This window comes from Macaca thibetana, unplaced genomic scaffold, assembly GCF_024542745.1.
Source record: "Macaca thibetana thibetana isolate TM-01 unplaced genomic scaffold, ASM2454274v1 unplaced_scaffolds186, whole genome shotgun sequence".
Classification (NCBI taxonomy): Eukaryota; Metazoa; Chordata; class Mammalia; order Primates; family Cercopithecidae; genus Macaca; species Macaca thibetana.
This window is the reverse complement of record NW_026088975.1, coordinates 13748-32960: the sequence shown is the minus strand read 5'-3', so window position 1 is coordinate 32960 and position 19213 is coordinate 13748. Positions and strand designations below refer to the sequence as shown.

Here is a 19213-nt window from a genome sequence, read left to right as displayed (position 1 = left end):
TTAACTTCCCAAAGCGCTCATTACAGGCATGAGCCACCAGACACTCGTCAGGCCTGAGGGGCAGGCCCTGCACAGAGCTGGGCCCGGGGATCAGGAGGAGGGGACAGTTTAGACCTTATGATGTCGGCTCTGCGGAGGGGGGAAGGTACCTAGGTTTTCAGGGTTCACATAGAGGACAGACAGTGACATCAGGCCAAGGACGCCACCCCTGTTGCCCTTCTGACTTGGATGTGGTCAGCAGAGAAGTGGGATCCGGTGAGGTCTGGGCCGCGTTTGCCTGTTCTACCTCCTCTTTTTCTTTGTCTTTTTTTTTTTTTGAGAGAGAGTCTCACTGTGTCACCCAGGCTGCAGTGCGATGGCATGATCTCCAAGGGGATGCCTCACTGCAGCCTCCGCCTCCTGGGTTCAAGCGATTCTCCTGCCTCAGCCTCCCTAGTAGCTGGGACTACAGGCGCCCGCCACCACTCCCAGTTAATTTTTGTATTTTTAATAGAGATGGGGTTTCATCATATTGGCCAGGCTGGTGTCGAACTCCTGACCTTGTGATCCGCCTGCCTCTGCCTCCCAAAGTGCTGGGATTAAAGGTGTGAACCACCATGCCCAGACTACATCCTCTGTTTCTGTTTTTGTGGTATTCAGTACAAGAGAAAGAGAGGAGAGGGCTGGCTGCCAGCGTGGGCCTCACTCACAGTGTCCTAAGCAAAGCTGCCCATCCCCCTAACCAGCCTTCCTCCCTGTGACAGACAGTGGGTCATTTGCATCTTAGTCACAGGTCTGAACTTTCTTGCCTTTGGCTGGGATGTGCCCCTGGGTTCACCCCTGTCTCAGGAGATACTGGGTGCCATCTGCCCCAACGAGGGTCTCCTGACCCCAGTGTCCCAGGTGTACAACCTGCCCTGGCAGTGGACCTGTCATCAGCAAGCTATCTGTCTTTTCCGCCAGGAGTCCCCGCCATGTGTCAGGGCTTGTTCTAGGTCTGGGGGCACAGCTGTGCAGCACACTGGTCCCGGATCCCTTTGGGGGCCTAGGAGCTGAGCCCAGCCCTTCTCTTTGCAGTCGGGCCCCACCTTGGACATACCGGTTCTCTCCATCTTCAATGACATCAGCTAGGACTGGGCATTTTGTCAGCTGGGTGTGATATGAATGGGAGGTGACCCTGCTGAAGCGATGGATACAGGACCTGCACACAAGAGAGTGGTACTGAGGATTGGCAGTGCCCACTTCTATGCCATTGTGGTCAGTGTGGCCAGGAGCAGGCAGGGCGGGTGGGTGGGCACAGCTGCTGAACAGCACAGGACCCTCAGATTGCACTCGCAGCCTGTTTCCTGGGGTGGGACGGTGGGGGGCCTTACCCTGCCCTGGGGGCTGTGCACTGTGTAGGGGGATAGGTGGCCTGATCTACCCTACTGGGATGTCATTCTTCCCATCTGACTGGCAGGCCCCTGAGCCCCATGCTGCGGGTTATGTGAGGGCGTGCCCGATAGCAGAGCCCCTCCTCATGCCCCGACCTGCCACCCCCTTCCCATATCTCCTATGTCTGCAGTGGGTGAATGGTGTCCACACGCTAGAGCATGAAAGGGGCAACCTCCCCTTTGAGGCTGATGTCAGCAGCCTGTTCCAGGTGCGGCCCCTGCCCTCCTGCCTCTGCGTCACTGTCGCCATCAAGAGCACGCTCACCCCCCCACCGTGCCACCAGGGACTATCCGTACGTGACCGACATGTCCAAGTGGGTACCATCCTGCCTCCACTGCACGCACCCATCTTCCCGCCCCACCCTGTGGTCTTCCTGCCAGGGACAGGGTGGCCTTTGCAGAGAGGAGGCCCTGATCTGGGGGGCATGTGAACTGAGGGCAAAAGACCCATGGCAAGGGCCCAGTGAACCACAGTCCTCCCGCCCTAGGTATCCCAAGGGTTACTTTATCCAGAACACAGACTTTGACTTCTTCAACTTCGCGGGACTGCAGTGGTCTGTGCTTCTGTACACGACACCAACTACCTGCATCGATGACATCAACATCACCACCGGCGTGGAGCGAGACAGTGGTGACGGCTTCTGGTAGGATCCTCCCTCAGCGGGGCCCAGGGTGGCTCTGTTTGTTCCCTATTTGGAAAACTCTCCCAGGAAAAAGGTTCTCCCAGCATCTCTAAACCTTCACAGGTTCCCATCCACCTACGAAGCTAAAATCCAGGCTGTCTGAGCGCACACGGGCTCCCGAGATCACTCATGTGGTTGATCTCGCTTGGAGAAGAGGGGTCTGGCCTAACGTCACATAGCTCAGGCTGGCACTCCTGTCCCTTCCCCACGGTGCTGCTCTCACTCTAGCTCCCCTTGCTACACATCGTGGTCAAGGAACAGGCAGCTTTGAAGGGCTGGGTGCGGTGGCTGACACCTGTCATCCCAGCTCTTTGTAGGGAGGACTTGGTAGGAGGATCACTTCAGGCCAAGAGTTCAAGACCAGCCTGGGCAACATAGTGAGACCATCACCCCAAAAAATTAAAAAATTCACCAGACATGGTGATGCATGCTGGTAGTACCACCTACTGAGGCAGGAGAATCAGTTGAGCATGGGAGGTCAATGGTGCAGTGAGCTGTGACCGCGTCACTGCACTCTGGTCTGGGCAACAGATGGAGACCCTGGCTCTTGTATTTGTTTTTGAGCTGGAGTCTCACTCTGTAGGAGCCCAGACTGGAGGGCATTGGTGCACTCTTGGGTTCACTACAACGTCTGTCTGCCAAGTTCAAGTGATTCTCTCCCTCAGCCTCCCAAATAGCAGGGATTACAGGCACCTTTCACCGTGTCCAGCTAATTTTTGTGGGTTTTTTTTTAGTAGAGACGGGGTTTCACCATGTAGGCCTGGTTGGTCTTGAACTCTTGACCTCAGATTACTCACCTTCCTTGGCCTCCCAAAGTGCAAGGATTACAGGTGTGAGCTACCGTGCCTGACTGGGATACCCTGTTTTTAAGGGGAAAAAAATTTTTTTTTTTTATTTATTAATTTTTAATATATCTTTTTCCTTTTGTGAGATGAGGCCTTAGACTGTTGCCCAGGCTGGACGGCAGTGGTGCAATGATTGACAACTGTTTTGGGGCCGCAGTTGTAAGTTTCGAAGAATTTAGGCTGGGTGTGGTGGCTAATGCCTGTCATCCCAGCAGTTTGGGAGGCGAGACTTTCGCAATGGCAAGATCTCGGCTCATTGCAACCTCCGCCTCCTGGTTTCAAGTGATTCTTCTGCATCAGCCTCTGGAGTAGCTGGGATTACAAGCATGCGCCACCACATCTGGCTAATTTTGTATTTTTAGTAGAGACAGGGTTTCTCCATGTTGGTCAGGCTGTTCTTGAACTCCCGACCTCAGGTGATTCGTCTGCCTCGGCCTCCCAAAGTGTTGTGATTATAGGCATGAGCCACCGCTCCCGGCCTTAATTTTTTTTTTTTTTTTTTTAACTAAAACAAGGTCTCAGTGTATCCCAGGCTAGTCTTGAACTCGAGACTCAAGTAATCCTCCCACTTTGGCTTCCCAAAGTGCTGGGATCATAGGTGTGAGGTACCATGCCCAGCCAGGTTTTTTAACTGTAGCAATTTACCATACTAATTTAAGATATTCATAAGAAGGAAGCCAGGTACAAGGGTATGTGTGAACTTTGTGCTGTCTTGACAATTTGTCTGTAATTGTAAAACTGTTTTAAAATTAAAAGTTTACTCAACTTCCCAATGTGCTGCTAAAGAAAAAAATAATAAAAACATTAAAAGTGTTTTATTTTGAAAATATTTCTTATTTATTTTTTTGAGACAGGGTCTCACTCTGTCACCCAGGCTGGAGTGCAGCAGTGCAGTGTTGGCTCACTGCAAGCTCTGCCTCCCAGGTTCAAGCAATTCTTCCACCTCAGCCTTCCAAGTAACTGGGATTACAGGCATGTGTCACCACACCCAGCTGATTTTGTATTTTTAGTAGAGACCGGGTTTCACCATGTTGGCCAGGCTGATCTTGAACTCCTGGCTTCAAGCAGTTCACCCACCTTGGCCTCCCAAAGTGCTGGGACTACGGTCGTGAGCCACTGTGGCCGGACTATTTTTTAAATACTTTTTAGAACCAAAGTCTTGTTATGCTGCTCAGACTAGATTGTAACTCCTGTGCTCAAGCAATTCTTCTGCCTCAACCTCCTGAGCAGCTGAGACTACAGCTTGTGCCACCACACCCAGTCAAAAAGTTTATGTTTCTTTTTTTTTAAAAAAGAGAGGGCTTAGGACTTCTTGGAGCGCAGACTTCAAATAGCAGTTGAGTCCACCATTGTGCTCCCTTCCCTCTGGATCTTTCTTCCTGAGTGCCTGTGAAAAACAAGCTTTGGCCCTGCCTGTGCGGCTCCAGCCCACCGGTGATTGTCGTTTCCTGACGGCCAGTCCTGTGGACTCTGGGCTTGCTTAGCCAACCCCACAAATGCAGAAGCCAAGGTTTTACCAATCTATCTATCTATCTAGATGTATGTCTGTATATAACTTTTTTGTTTGTTTGTTTGTTAGAGACGGAGTCTAGCTTTGTCACCCAGGCTGGAGTGCAGTGGCGCGATCTCGGTTCACTGCAATCTCCACCTCCCGGGTTCAAGCAATTCTTCTGCCTCAGCCTCCCGATTTGCTGGAACTGCAGGCATGCACCACCACACCTGGCTAATTTTTGTGTTTTTATGAGAGACAGATTTTCATCGTGTTGGCCAGGCTGGTCTCAAACTCCTGACCTCAGGTGATCTGCCTGCCTCGGCCTTCCAAAGTGCTGGGATTACAGGCGTGAGCCACTGTGCCCGGCTAGAAGCCATCCGTTTCTATATCTATGCAGATGTGTGTCGCTATATGTTTGTGTATATCTGAATCTGTGTATCTTTCCTACTGGTTCTGCTTCTCTGGTTTGAACCCTAAGACAACTTTTTTTTTTTGAGCTGGCGTCTTGCTCTGTCACCCAGGCTGGAGTGCAGCGGTTTGATCTCTGTTCATTGCAACCTCCGCCTCCTGGGCACAACTAGTATTTTATAATCTGTTAGGAATTCAAATGTTTTTCAAAAGATCAAACTATATATTTAAATATATTTCAAATACAAACTTTAAAAATCATACTATGAAGCGTTAAGTAAGATTCTACATTATTAGGCCAGGGACGGTGGTTTAGGTCTCTAATCCCAGCACTTGGGGAAGCCAAGGGGGGCAGATTGCTTGAGCTCAGGAATTTGACACCCCCCTGGGCAACATAGCAAGACCCTGTCTCCACAAAAATAGAAAAATGAGCTGGGCATGGTGGTGCGTGCCTGTGGTCCCAGCTGTTTGGGAGGCTGAGGTGGGAGGATCACTTGAGCACAGGAATTTGAGGCTGCAGGGAAGCATGACTGAGCCATTGCACTCCATCCTGGGTGACTGAGTGAGACCCCGTCCCACCTCCCAAAAAGGTTAACATCATTATATAATTGTACTCTAAATTTTTAGAAAAATTAAAGAAAATTAAGTATTATTTAAAAATAGGCAAGGTACAGTGGCTCATACCTATAATCCCAGCACACTGGGAGGGCAAAGCAGGTGGATCACCTGAGGTCAGGAGTTCGATACCAGCCTGGCCAACATGGTGGAACCCCATTTCTACTAAAATTGCAAAAGTTTGCCCGGTGTGGTGGCGCGTGCCTGTAATCCCAGCTACTCAGAAGGCTGAGACAGGAGAATCACTTGAACCCAGGAGGTGAACGTTGCAGTGAGCTGAGATGGCGCCACTGCACTCCAGGCAGGGTGAAGGAGCGAGACTGTGTCTCAAAAATAAATTAATAAATAAATAGCTAAACAGTTGGTTCAAATGGACATAAAGATGGAAATAACAGACCCTGGGAGCTCCACAGGTGGGGAGGGAAGGAGGGGAAAGGGTTGAAAAACTGCTCATTGGGTACTATGGTCAGTGTTTGGGTGATGGGTTCACTAGAAGCCCAAACCTTAGCATTTTGCAGTGTACTCATGGAACACACCTGCACATGTGCCCCATGAATCTAAAGTTTAATACAATAAAAATAATAAACTTAGTGCAAAAGACAATTGTAGACATTTAATCATAAAACACTTAAGATAAAATAGCACTGATTTTTTTTTTCTTTTTTTTCAGGCCGTCTCATTCTGTCACCCAGGCTGGAGTGCAGTGGTGAGATCTCAGTTCACTGCAACCGCCATCTCCTGAACTCAAGCAATTCTCGTGCCTCAGCCTCTCCAGTAACTGGGATTACAGGCGCACACCGTCCACCTCCTGGGTTCAAGTGATTGTCTTGCCTCAGCCTCCTGAGTAGCTGGAATTGGAGGCACCCGCCCCCGTGCCTGGCCAATTTTTTTAAGGTTAGTGGAGACGGGGTTTCATGATGTTGGCCAGGCTGGTCTTGAACTCCTGACCTCAGGTGATCCACCAGCCTCGGCCTTCCAAAGTGCTGGGATTACAAGCATTAGTCACCGTGCCTGGCCAAATATTTTTCTTAAAAGTCCTTCATGTTTAAATAATCCCATTTCATTTTGATGACTTTGAGATTATCTGACAGAATTCTTGGGGAAAAGGTTAGGACTGTAATCTTTTTATTGACACCAAGCAGTGTGTTTTGCTCGAAAAAAATCACTGCTTTCTTTTGATCTTTCGGTTTCATCGTGTATGAATGGGGAATTTTTTTTTTTTTTTTTGAGACAGGGTCTCACTCTGTTGCCCAGGCTGGAGTACAGTGGCATGATCGTGGCTCACTGCAACCTCCACCTCCTGGGTTGAAGTGATCCTCGTGGCTCAGCCTCCTGAGTAGCTGGGATTACAGGTGCACACCAACACGCCCAGCAAATGTTTGTATTTTTAGTAGAGATGGGGTTTCAGTATGTTTGCTGGGCTGGTCTCGAACTCCTGACCTCAAGTGATCCGCCTGTCTTGGCCTCCCAAAGTGCTGGGATTACAGGTGTGGGCCATTGCGCCTGACCTAGATGGAGATTTTAATCGATTCCCCAAGTCAGTTTCAATTCTGTCATGTTCATTATCTGCTTCTTCAAAAAGTCTTTGAACCAGAGCTAAGAATGATATTATTGTATCAGTAGCTGGACGCAGTGGCTCACGTATGTAATCCCAGCACTCTTCGAGGCCAAGGTGGGTGGATCACCTGTCAGGAGTTTGAAACCAGCCTGGGCAACATGGCAAAAACCCGTCTCTAGTAAAAATGCAAAAATTAGCCAGGCACGGTGGCAGGTGCCTGTCATCCCAGCCACTTGGAAGCTGAGGCACGATAATAGCTTGAACCAGGGAGACAGAGGTTGCAGTAGTTGAGGCTGTGCCACTGCACTCCTGCCTGGGCACAGAGGGAAACTCCACTCCACCTCAAAAAAAAAAAAAATTATTATTGCATCAGATGCTCTGTTTTGTTGGTGTTATTTTCTGACTCTCGAAGATAGTATAGAAGTGTGAAATATGGAAAAATTATTATTATTTTTTGAGACAGAGTCCCTCGCTCTGTCACCCAGGCTGGAGTGCAGTGGTGAGATCTTGGCTCACTGCAACCTTCGCCTCCTGAGTTCAAGTGATTCTCCCACTTCATCCCCCAGAGTAACTGGGATTACAGGCTTGTGCCACCACAGCCGGGTAATTTTTGTATTTTTTGTAGAGACGGGGTTTTGCCATGTTGGCCAGGCTGGTCTTGAACTTCAAACCTCAAATGATTCACCCGCCTTGGTCTCCCAAAGTGCTGGGATTACAGGTGTGAGCCACTGCACTCAGACTGGAAAAATTATTTTTAAATTAATTAAGTGTATCCTTGTTCAATTTGGAATTTTAGTGAATCAAAAAACTCCATGAATAGTCTCAATACAAAATAATTCAGATTTGAGATTCAGGCCAAAACAATAGTATTACACCAACAAACATACCAGTATTTCTATATTTAAAGCGAGCACAACAGGCTGCATGCGGTGGCTTGCCTGTAATCCCAAGACTTTGGGAGGCAGTGGTGGACGAGTGACTTGAGGCCAGGGGTTTGACACCAGCCTAGCCACCATGGTGATACCCTGTGTCTACTAAAAATACAAAAATTAGATGGGCGCGTTGGCACGTGCTTGTAATCCCAGCTACTCAGGAAGCTGAAATTTGAGAATCACTTGAATCCAAGAGGTGGAGGTTGCAGTGAGGTGCGAGCTGCGATGGCACCACTGCACTCCAGCCTGCGAGAGTGAGACTCTGTCTCAAAAATTAAAAAGGGCACAGTGCATAAGGATATTGGAAAATCAGAATGCTGGAGACCAAGGTAGAAGGAGTAGGGTAGAACATAAAGAGAATACATTCTCAACGAATGCTTCTTGGAATAACTCTGTGATATTTTAGACCATTAACGCATCTGCCCTAAAACAGACCTAAAGCTAATGAGTGAGTTTCCTTGCTCTATTGGTGAACTAATTAATGTTTTTTTCCTGAGAGCTACTGTGTGGCCAAATGGGCATTCCTGAGTGAAGACGCGCTACGGGCAGCATTCTGCTAGGGTTTTGTTCTTTCTTTCCTTTGTTTTGTTTTGTTTTGTTTTTTTGAGACGGAGTCTCACTTTGTCGCCCAGGCTGCAGTGCAGTGCAAGCTCCTCCTCACAGGTTCATGCCATTCTCCTGCCTCAGCCTCCCGAGTAGCTGGGACTACAGGCACCTTCCACCATGCCCAGCTAATTTTTTTGTATTTTCAGTAGAGACAGGGTTTCACCATGTTAGCCAGGATGGTCTTGCCCTCCTGACCTCGTGATCCGCCCACCTCAGCCACTATAGCCTTGAACTCCTGGGCTCAAATAATCATCCTGACTCAGCCTCCTGGATAGCTGGGGCTACAGGTGTGTATCATCATGCTCAGCTATTTGTGTTTTTTTTGACTTTTTCTGCAGAAACAAGCTCCTGCCATGTTGCCTGGACTGGTCTCCAATTCCTGACCTCAAGTAATCCTCCCACCTCAGCCTCGCAGTGTTGGCATTACAGGCATAAGCCACTGTGCCAAGCCTTTTATCACATCTTGAAGTCAGTAAGAAGTAGATCATCTCGTCTGGCTGGGCACGGTGGCTCATGCCTGTAATCCCAGCACTTTGGGAGGCAGAGGCGGGCAGATCACGAGGTCAGGTATCGAGACCATCCTGGCTAATGCGGTGAAACCCTGTCTCTACTAAAAACACAAAAAATTAGCGAGGGTGGTGGTGGGTGCCTGTTGTCCCAGCTACTTGAGAGGTTGAGGCAGGAGAATGGCGTGAGACCAGAAGGCAGAGCTTGCAGTGAGCCAAGACCACACCAAGGAACTCCAGCCTGGGCAACAGAGCGAGGAGACTCTGTCTCAAAAAAAAAAAAAAAAAAAAAAAAAAAGTAGATTATCTCATAGACCAGAGATTTCAGAACAAGCCAGTATTTTGACTACTCTTGGCCCTTTGCATTTTTTTTTTTTCTTTGAGACAGAGTTTTGCTCTTTTTGCCCAGGCTGGAGTACAATGGTGCAATCTCAGCTCACTGTAACCTCTGCCTCCCAGGTTCACGTGTTTCTCCTGTCTCAGCCTCCCAAGTAGCTGGGATTACAGGCATGTGTCACTACACTTGGCTAACTTTTTTGTGTTTTTATAGTAGAGACGGGGTTTGCCATGTTGGCCAGGCTGATCTCGAACTCTTGACCTCAGGTGATTCACCCGCCTCTGCTTCCCAAAATTTTGGGATTACAGGCATAAGCCACCACAACCAGCCTGCATTTTCATATAAATTTAGAATTAGCCGGGCGTGGTGGCAGACATCTGTAATCCTAGCACTTGGAGAGACTGAGGTGGGAGGATCACTTGAGCCCAGGAGTTTGAGGCTTCAGTGAGCTGTAATTGCACCACTATACTCCAGCTTAGACAACAGAGCAAGACGCTTTCTAAAAAAAAAATTAGAATCAGCTTGTCAATATTTATTAAGAAATATGTTGAGATTCATCCTAATGATGACTGTTTGTTTAAAAAAAAAAAAAAAGCGCTGGACGCAGTGGCTCACATCTGTAATCCCAGCACTTTGGGAGGCGAGGCAGGCAGATCACAAAGTCAAGAACTCGAGACCATTCTGGCTAAAACCGTGAAGCCCCATCTCTACCAAAAATACAAAAGAAAAAAAAAAAAAAAGCCGGACGTCCGTGGCGGGCACCTGTTGTCCCAGCTACTTGGGAGGCTGAGGCAGGAGAGTGGTGCGTGAATGCGGGAGGCAGAGCTTGCAGTGAGCCGAAGATTGTGCCACTGCACTCCAGCCTGGGTGACAGAGCGAGACTCTGTCTCTAAATAAATAAATAAATAAATAAGAAAAGAAAGAAATCTGTTTAGATTTTGATAAGAATTACATGTAATCTACAAATCACTTTGAGAACTGATCTTTATGATATTGAGTATTCCAATCCATGAACATGGTATATTTCTCCAGACTCACACAAATATTAATGAATGCAAAAGAAAACATCAGGATGGTAGGGTTGTTGATGCAGAGAACACCCATGGGAATGTCATTCTGGCACTACTTGCCTTCTAAGGGCTGCCTCTGCTCCTTACTTCCTTTTTCTAGGTTGCCCGATTATTATGTGAACTTGTCCTATGCCCAGTGCTGATTGATTCAAGGGAACGCACCTGCCCAGGCCAGTTCAATAAATGTCCTTACACAGATTTTTCAAACGGAGACTGAAAGAGGGTTGAACTAGGCTCTCTGATTGCAAAATATAAAATTTAGGAGCTCCCTGTAACCATGCTTCAGATTATGTGAACTAGAGGGTTGGGGGAGTTGCTGAGAAAGAAGGACAAATCTCAAAGAAACGGAGACATGACAAGAGAAGAGAGTGGTGTTTGAGTCTCTGGCTCCACAGAGTTCTTAAGGCCAATGAGTTCTGAGAGATAGTCAGAACTGTCTTGTTTATGAATTCCATGAGACAGTCCATAAATCTGTCTTTAGGCTTAAGCTAGTTTGAGTGGGGTTTCTGTCACTTGGAACAAGAGTCCTGACTACTGCAGTTGAGTCGAGTTAAAAGGTGTAACCTCAATAGGTGAGCTAGCTCACTTTAAAAGGCTTCCAGTTTGAATTACACTCCATTCCCTCTGGTGCCCCTAGAAAGAGCCTTCTCTAACACAGGCCAGGAACTAGCAGACATGCTTTTGTTTTTTTTTCTTTGCAGAAATGTTACTGCCTTGATTTGGGACAGATTATCAGAGTTGGGCACCGTTATCCTCTCTTTCATACAGGATTTATCACTTGTAAGTATTTGTCTTATGTTTGGATGCTACATTTTGGTTAGAATTTAATGATCATATCTCTCATCAAGATTACCCACATGATCACTCTAAGGCTGTTGTAAGCCTAACTGACAAGTATTCCATATGTCAAGGTGTCAAGTGCAACCCAAAATAAGATGTAAGCACCAAATGGGACTGAGAGAAATGCTAAAAATCTTCACCCTTACTGCCTGCCTTTCTTGATGATAACCATGCATCCTGTGAGGGAAATAGTGTTATAGTGATAGAAAGGTAAGGTTCTGAAATTTGAAGAGATTGGAGGCCAGGTGTGGTGGTTCACACCTATAATCTCAGCATTTTGGGAGGCCAAGGTGGGTGGATTGCTTGTATGCAGGAGTTCCAGATGAGCTGGGCAACATTGTGGGACCCCATCTCTAAAAATAAAAAATAAAAAAAATTAACTGGGTGTAGTGGCTCATGCCTATAATCCCAGCTACTCAGAAGGCTGAGATGGGAGGATCACTTGAGGAGGTCAAGGCTGCAGTGAGCTGTGATCATGCCACTGCACTCCAGCCTGGGTGACAGAGTGAGACCCTGTCTCAAAAAAAAAAAAAAAAAAAAAGATTGGATGGAGGGAAGAATTTTTGAAGATACTGTGGTGCAGGGAAAGGGTGTGCCGTGTATATGCAGAGGGTCCTCAGCTTTACAAACATAACTCTGGAACAGGCTACCTTTCATACATTTTATATACTGTATACTGACAGACCCAACACACTTTTCAAAGGACACATTTGAGCCTTTTTTTAAAAAAGTTTTTTTAAGACAGAGTCCTGCTCTGTTGCCCAGGCTGGACTGCAGTGGCACAATCTTGGCTCACTGAAACCTCCACCTCCTGGGTTCAAGCGATTCTCCTGCTTCAGCCTCCCAAGTAGCTGGGACTGCAGGTGTGTGCCACCATGCCCAGCTATTTTTTTGTATTTTTAGTAGAGGTGGAGTTTCACTGTGTTAGCCAGGATGGTCTCAATCCCCTGGCCTGGTGATTCCCACCACCGCCTCGGCCTCCCACAGTGCTGGGATTACAGACGTGAGCCTCTGCGCCTGGCTGTACTACTCTGAATAGGTCTTAATAGGTTTTAATTGTTAATTATTTTTAAATTGATTTCAAAAATCTTCTACAACATGGATGAAACTTGAAGATATTATACTTAGTGAAATAGGCCAGCCACAAACAAATGTCATTTGAATCCACTTTTATGAGGTACCTAGAATTGGCAAATTCACATAGACAGAAAGTAGATTTGAGGTTATCAGGGCGAGGGGGAAGGAAGAATGGGGGACTGTAGTTAATGGGTTTAGAGTTTCTGTTTGGGAAGATGAAAGAGTTCTGGAGATGGATGGTGGTGAAGGTTGCCCAATAGTGTGAATGTAGTTAGTGCCACCGAGCTGTACGTTTAAAACTAAAGTGGAAATATTGATGCTATGTATGTTTGAGTGCAATTATAAAAATGGATCCAGGTGTGGTGGCTCACACCTGTAATCCCATCACTTTGGGAGGCTGAGGAGGGCGGATCACCTGAGGTTGGAATTTCAAAACCAGCCTGGCCAACGTGGAGAAACCCTATCTCTACTAAAAATACAAAAAATTAGCTGGGCGTGGTGGTGCATGCCTGTAATCCCAACTACTTGGGAGGCTCAAAAAACCCAAATCAAAAACAAAAAGAAAAATTAGCCAGGCGTGGTGGTGCATGCCTGTAATCCCAACTACTTGGGAGGCTCAAAAAACCAAAATCAAAAACAAAAAGAAAAATTAGCCAGGCGTGGTGGCACGTGCCTGTAGTCCCAGCAACTTGGAGGCTGAAGTAGGAGAATCACTTGAACCTGGGAGGCGGAGGTTGCAGTGAGCCAAGATGCCGCCACTGCACTCCAGCCTGGGTGACTGAGCGAGACTCCATCTCAAAAAACAAAGTTTTTCTTGAAAATAAAAAATAAAGGCCAGGCAGGTGGCTTAGGCACTGTAATCCTAGCACTTTGGGAGGCGGAGGTGGGTGAATCATGAGCTCAGGAGTTTGAAACCATAATGGCCAACATGGTGAAACCCTATCTCTACTAAAAATAGAAAAATTAGCTGAGCTTGGTGGTGTGCGCCTGTAGTCCCAGCTAGTTGGAGGCTGAGGCAGGACTGTCAGTTGAACCTGGGAGGCGGAGGTTGCAGTGAGCCGAGGTCGCATCACTGTGCTCCAACATGGCGACAGAGCAAGACTCTGTCTCAAAAAAGAAAAAAGAAAATCTCGCTGGGCATGGTGGCTCATGCCTATAATCCCAGCACTTTGGGAGGCCCAGGAGCTCGAGACCAGCCTGGGCAACATGGTGAGACCCCATTTCTACAAAACAATATTACAAGAAAAATAGCTGGGCGTGGTAGCACATGCCTGTGGTCCCAGCTACTCAGGAGGCTGAGGTGTGAGGATCGCTTGAGCCCAGGAGATCAAGGCTGCAGTGAGCTGTGATGGCACCACTTCACTCCAGTTTGGGTATCAGAGTGAGATCCTGTCTCAACAAATAAATAAGCAAATAAACAAAGAAAAATCTTATGTTCACATCACAAAACCAATCACCAATTACTAGACCAGCTTCTAAGGTAGAAACACTCCGGTCTGAACCCCTGGCAGGGAGCTTGCACCCAGTAAGCCCCAGCTCAACACCACATCCTTGTACCAAAGAGAGTTTGAGATTAAAATCCAGAAAAGCAAAGTTCACTCTTCTTGTGGTTTTGGAGTCTCAGAAGGTGGTTTTATTGTTTCTTAATTATATTGAGCCTTCTTTTAGCTTTAAAGGGAATGTCACCGGGTACGGTGGCTTATGCCTGTAATCCCAGCACTTTGGGAGGCCAAGGTGGGCAGATCACCGGAGGTCAGGAGTTCGAGACCAGCCTGGCCAACATGGTGAAACCCCATCTCTACTGAAAATACAAAATTAGCCGGCTGTGGTGGCACATGCCTGTAATCCCAGCTACTCTGGAGGCTGAGACAGAATTGCCTAGAACCTGGGAGTCAGAGTTGTAGTGAGAGATCACGCCAGCCTGGGCGACAGAGCGAAATTCTGTCTCAAAGCGAAAAAAAAAAAAAAATGTCTAAATGCAGTAGCTAAGTACGCAGAAGCCATTTCAGTGTGGGAGGCGAGGTGACTGAGTCCAGGGACTCCAGGTTTCTGGCTGAGGGGCTGAGACCGCCCATGGTCATTGTGATGAGTTGAAGGTGGAAAATGAGCTGGGCTGGGGGAAGGTGGTCATTTCCTCTGGATGTGATTAGTTTGAGAGTCCTGTTGGGTAGCTCACTGGGCATGGTCAGTAGGCAGTTGAGCTGAGAGGGTTTGGAGCTGGGATTGACTCCAGCCTCACCATGTGGGCAAGAGTAGGGGTCACAGAGTGTGAAGATGGCCAAGAAAGAGGACTGGGTGGGGGTCTGGGGGAGTCAGCAGCTGGGCATGGGCCATGGAGAAACAGATGCCAGGGGAAGAGGAAAGGGGAGTCAGACCCCAAGGGGAAAAGAGTCACTGGAAGGAGGGGCCAACCCCGTGTCACATCCAGCAGAGGCACCAGGTACAGCAGAAGGACTATGGACATGACCATGAGGAGTGCCTTTTTGGCCATGACCTGGGAGAGATGGGGGTGAGAGCATGGAGGACCACACCATGTCCCCAGTATACAAAACAGTGCCTGGTAGACGGGATGGATTTATGGATGGACGGACAGGTGAATGGATGGATGAATGGACAGATGATAGATGGATGCAAAGACAGATGAATAGATGGACAGATGCATAGATGGACGGATGGACAGATGGAATGAATGATCAGAAAAGGCTTCATGAACAATGTGAGACTGAGCTGCATCTCCCTGGATAGATATAAAAGCAGAAGAATCTCGTCTTGAGTCGGGAATGACCCAGTGTCCTGGTCCAGGGAGGAAGTCAGCCTGGCAGCCTGGCTTGACTGGGGACACTTGTGGTGGATTTCAGAGGCCCTTAAAATGGGGCCAAGTGACGTTGGGCAGGTCTGAGCCAGCTCAGCACTCCTCAGCCACACCACACAGCTGCTTCAGGGGATCTGTCACTCAGGGAGTTGCTGGGACCCACTGGGCCAGCGTTGCCATCGGCACCAACAGCTTCAGAGAGTGGGACACAGGCTGGGGTGACTCCAAGGCTGTGGGCGGCACCTGCTGCAGAGAAGGGACAGGCACAGAGACACTACTGGGATACTGGGCACCCCCTGCCCTGTGCCTAGGTCACAACCTCCACACTGCAGCCCTGTGCCCCTCACACCCAGCAGGTTCCTGCTCCAGCACAGCTCCTGGACTGGCCCCAGGTGCTGGCCCCGGAGGTTTCAATCCAAGCATAATTCACCGAGGCATGTGTTTGGCAGCGGGACCCAGCTCACCGTTTTAGGTAGGTGGCTCTGACAACTTTCCCCAGCCTGTCCCACCCTCTCCTGTCTCTGGAAAAGTCTGCTTTCTTTCTCTGGGGCTTCTTCCCCTCTGCCCTCCAAGTCTTAAGCATGGAACCCTTCCTTTCTCCATGGAGTCTGAGGGAAGCGGGCTAGTCTCAGGGTATCCTGCAGGAAGGGCCCCCACCGTGGGATCAGCCGCCTTCAGGTTCCAACAGCAGGACACAGCCTGGTCCAGTGCCTGTGCTGGGATTGGGCAGGGTCAGGGCTCCTCCCCTCTCCCAGGGCAGATGTCTGAGTGAGGGACAGAGGCCAGTTCTGATGAGGGGCCCTGCAGTAGCCTTAGAGACAGTCCCCAGGACCCCAGGGTCTAGGCTGAGGGCTGGATGCTCCTCCAGCCTGGGAGGGCCACACGGGGTCCTGGGGACACAGGGGTCACCCCAAGGGGAGACCAATGGAAGGCACAGAGAGGACTCTGGGTCTAGGCTGCAGCTCTGTGGCTTGTGCTGGGTCAGGACCTGGGGACACCGAGGAACAGATGAGACTGGGTGAGGTCCGAGAGCCCAACTCTCCCAGGACAGTCACAAGAAAGGAGAGGGTCTCTTGGGGCAGAGATGTGACTGTCCCTGGAGTCCTGTCACCTCTGGGGCCCGGTATCTCTCTGTTCACGGGTCGACCGCCCGCCTTCATTTGAGGAAGGGCACCTTAGACTCAGGAGGTGACTAGCGGGGAGTAAATGTGGGTGCAGAGAACTCCAGGGCCACCAGGTGAAGTCCAGGGGCATCAGAGGCTGCTGGGGTGGGCATGGGGGCTGTGGTGACCCGAAGTCTGGGCAAGCAGTCCCAAGAACCCAGCCGATGTGAAGGATCCTGTGGTCGGGCTGGTAGGACGGGGGCGACGGCAGAGCCCCAGGGTTTGTCTGGGTGGAGCCTGTGCTTTACCAGGAGAGGTGAGTGGGCCAAGCTGGGGCACAGCCTGTTGCCCCAGGGGGTGGGAGGCTCCAGGCCATGCCACCCCACACCGTGCCAGACCAGTTTTGTGTGCTGTGGGAGAGACTCCTAGATTCCAAATTCAGACTCCAGAAACCAGGAAGGAGGGAGCACAGCCTGCCCTGGGTACACACGGGGAAACCGAGGCTGCAGAGGAAATGACTGGGCCAGGATGCCTGGGAAAGGTGACTTGGGAAGGCCCCTAGGAAGGTGCAGGGTTGTCTGCTCTCCAGAGGGCTCCAGTGGAAAGGAGGGAATTAAGAGGGAGGGAGAGACCCTGGGTGGACCAGATGGCCACACCATGAACCCTCCCAGAGACTTTAGACAGAGAGAGGCGCTCCACAACACCGCACACTCCCTGTCATCTCTTACCCCTTCCTCTGTCCACACAGGTCAGCCCAAGGCCACCCCCTCGGTCACTCTGTTCCTGCCATCCTCTGAAGAGCTCCAAGCCAACAAGGTCACACTGGTGTGTCTCATGAGTGACTTCTATCTGGGAATCTTGACGGTGACCTGGAAGGCAGATGGTACCCCCATCACCCAGGGCGTGGAGATGACCATGCCCTTCAAACAGAAACAAGTGTGTGGCCAGCAACTACCTGAGCCTGACGCCTGAGCAGTGGAGGTCCCGCAACATCTTCAGCTGCCAGGTCACGCATGAAGGGAGCACCGTGGAGAAGACAGTGGACCCTGCAGAATGTACTACTTTGAATAGGTCTTAATAGGTTTTAATTGTTAATTATTTTTAAATTGATTTCAACAATCTTCTACAACATGGATGAAACTTGAAGATATTATACTTAGTGAAATAGGCCAGCCACAAACAAATGTCACCGTGGAGAAGACAGTGGCCCCTGCAGAATGTTCATAGGTTCCCAACCCTCACCCCACCCACAGGGGCCTGGAGCTGCAGGATCCCAGGGGAGGGGTCTCTCTGCATCCCAAGCCATCCAGCCCTTCTGTAGCCAGTAAACCCTCAATAAACATCCTTTGTCAACTAGAAATCCTGCTGCCTCTCTTCATTTCTTATCTCTCATATAATTTGATGCTTCTCCTGGGTGCTCAGTGTGGCATTGGGGGAATCCTGGCACCAGTGGGAAAGCAGCCTGGAGGAGAGGATCACAGGCTCCCAGGCATGTCCCCTGGGGAAATAGGCCAGGATAGGAGGAGTCGGCTCACTGAACACCGGTCCATCCATTCTCTCCCACTCCCCTTCCTCCTTGCAGCTCACCCTCCAACTCGCTGCCTGCCTTTGGAGGGAGCTATTTCTGGCTGAGCCTCCAGATACACCCTCTGTCCCTGTCCTGGTCTGGACCTTCCCCCCACCCATGGCCTCTCTTTCCTCAGCCTGGAAATCCTACTCTGGGCCTGGAGTCCCTCTGCTTCTGGCTCTGCCCCCTGGAATGCCGTCCTTCCTCTCTGTCCAACTCCCCACCCCCAAGGGCTGGGCTGTCTAGGACACTCCAACACCATCAAATTCATGAGCTCTTAAATTTTGGGCCTACCTTGATTTTTCACCTGACAGCAGGTTCAGAGGTGTGAGAAAAATAGGAGAAAACAGGAAGGAAACACACATGAAAGGCCTGCAAGAGGCTCAGGATCCTTGCAAAAGATAGGCTCTGAGCTCCCCAGGAACAAGTGCAAAAAGGGTAATAGGTGCTCCATCATTTGTTTCTTCTTTTTTTTTTTTTAGATGGAGTCTCGCTGTGTCACCCAGGCTGGAGTGCAATGGCACGATCTTAGCTCACCATAACCTCTGCCTCCCAGGTTCAACCAGTTCTCCTGCCTCAGCCTCCTGAGTAGCTAGGATTACAGGTACATGCCAGAATGCCTGGCTAATTTTTGTATTTTTGTTAGAGACAGGATTTCACCATGTTGTTCAGGCTGGTGTGCTCCATCATTTCAAAGAGATTAAACAAGTCTTTGCTTGAGGGAAGTTGGTGTTTTATTTATTTTATTTATTTTTTGGACGGAGTCTCGCTGTGTGGCCCAGGCTGGAGTGCAGTGGCCTGATCTCGGCTCACTGCAAGCTCCTGGGTTCACGCCATTCTCCCGCCTCAGCCTCCGAGTAGCTGGGACTACAGGCGCCCGCCACCACGCCTGGCTAGTTTTTTTGTATTTTTAGTAGAGACGGGGTTTCACCGTGTTAGCCAGGATGGTCTCGATCTCCTGACCTTGTGATCCACCCACCTCGGCCTCCCAAAGTGCTGGGATTACAGGCTTGAGCCACCGCGCCCGGCCAAATTGGTGTTTTCAATGCTGAGGACAGGCATCTCATCATAATTAAAAGTGGGGATGTGTTTTACCCAAGGCCTCACTACTGATGGGATTTGGGCTCTGACATGTGCACAGGTGACTGCCTGGCAGCCCTAGGACATGGAGATTTTCTCAGATGTTTGGCGCAGAAAGTCACTGGTCATCTTTGGAGGAAGCATCATTTTTGGGAAACACTTCTCCATTGGATCCTGAGCCTTAGATGGAAAACCAGGTCCTGTGTGGGAATTTCTCTGGGAGGCTCCCTGGGTCTGGGGCTCCAGCTGCTCTCTGAGAAGAAGGTGTGG

At 49.5% G+C, this 19213-nt stretch overlaps 2 pseudogenes across 1 annotated transcript; both read left to right on the top strand.

Moving 5' to 3' along the window:
- Positions 1-228: 228 nt before the first annotated feature.
- On the top strand, positions 229-11157 carry LOC126947371 (putative inactive beta-glucuronidase protein GUSBP11; annotated as a pseudogene).
- A 3556-nt stretch (positions 11158-14713) lies between these two features.
- LOC126947370 (immunoglobulin lambda-like polypeptide 1) lies at positions 14714-17648 on the top strand (annotated as a pseudogene). The gene is made up of 3 exons (XR_007723047.1): positions 14714-14890; positions 15419-15665; positions 17045-17648. The product of XR_007723047.1 is annotated as an immunoglobulin lambda-like polypeptide 1 (transcript).
- Positions 17649-19213: the final 1565 nt, after the last annotated feature.